The 1,222-nt window shown below is 37.4% G+C and overlaps 1 pseudogene; it reads right to left on the bottom strand.

Annotated features, from left to right (window-relative positions):
• Window positions 1-590: 590 nt before the first annotated feature.
• Window positions 591-672, bottom strand: LOC129012046 (small nucleolar RNA U3; annotated as a pseudogene).
• Window positions 673-1,222: the final 550 nt, after the last annotated feature.

The following is a 1,222-nucleotide window of genomic DNA, read 5'->3' on the forward strand; positions in this document are numbered from 1 at the left end:
CTACTTCAGCTTTTATACTTTATCTTAACCAAAGGCCAAGAAGCAATACTTCATCTTTTTAATCCTGTATAGTATGACAGGGCTAACCATTCATAGGCATGCTTTTTGCTTTTTTTCCCCTTAGACCCTCCTCCTCTTCCTGTTCCCTTTTCTGTCCTCTTCTCTCATCCTTCTTTCTTCCCCTCTATTGTCCTCCCAACTCGTTTTTTAAATCTTATTTCCTCCTCTCCTCTTTTCCCTTCTCCCTCCCTTTTTTAAAAGAGTACCTGCCATATCATACTTGATGATATGTTTTGAGGAAAGAAAGTGTAATGAATTCTGTCAACTAAAATGATGATGGAGGACCTTTATGAAATTGTCTTAATTTTGTAAGCATGCTCTTTATTTTTTTATTTTTATTTTTTATTATACTTTAAGTTCTGGGGTACACGTGCAGAATATGCAGTTTTGTTACATGGGTATACACGTGCCATGGTGGTTTGCTGCACCCATCAACCCATCACCTACATTAGGTATTTCTCCTAATGTTATCCCTCCCTTAGCGCCCCACCCCCCTACAGGCCCCAGTGTGTGATATTCCCCTCCCTGTGTCCATGTATTCTGGTGCTCTACATGTTCAGAGAAACTTCTCTAGTAACAAACTACAGAAATTATTCCTGAAAGTATAGTCTTGTCTCTTGACATTTTAATAATCGCCATTCTGACTGGCACGAAATGGTATCTCATTGTGGTTTTGATTTGCCTTGCTGTAATAATCAGTGGTATTGAGCTTTTTTTTCATATGTTTGTTGGCCATATGTATGTCTTTTCTTGAAAATTGTCTGTTCATGTCTTTTCCCCACTTTTTAATGGGGTTGTTTCTTTCTTGTAAATTTGCTTAAGTTCCCTGTAGATTCTGGATGTTACATCTTTGTCAGACAGATTGCAAAATTTTTCTCCCATTCTCTAGGTTGTCCATTCACTCTGATGATAGTTTCTTGTGCTGTGAAGAAGCTTTTTAGTTTAATTAGATCCCATTTGTCAATGTTTTATTTTGCTGCAATTGCTTTTGGAGATTTCACCATAAAATCTTTGCCCATGCTTATGTCCTGAATGGTATTGCCTAGATTTTCTTCTCAGGTTGCTATAGTTTGGGGCTTTACATTTAAATCTTTCATACATCTTGAGTTAATTTTTTGTATAGGTGGAGGGAAGGGGTCCAGTTTCCATTTTCTGCATATGG

The sequence above is a fragment of the Pongo pygmaeus genome, chromosome 14 (assembly GCF_028885625.2).
Source record: "Pongo pygmaeus isolate AG05252 chromosome 14, NHGRI_mPonPyg2-v2.0_pri, whole genome shotgun sequence".
Classification (NCBI taxonomy): Eukaryota; Metazoa; Chordata; class Mammalia; order Primates; family Hominidae; genus Pongo; species Pongo pygmaeus.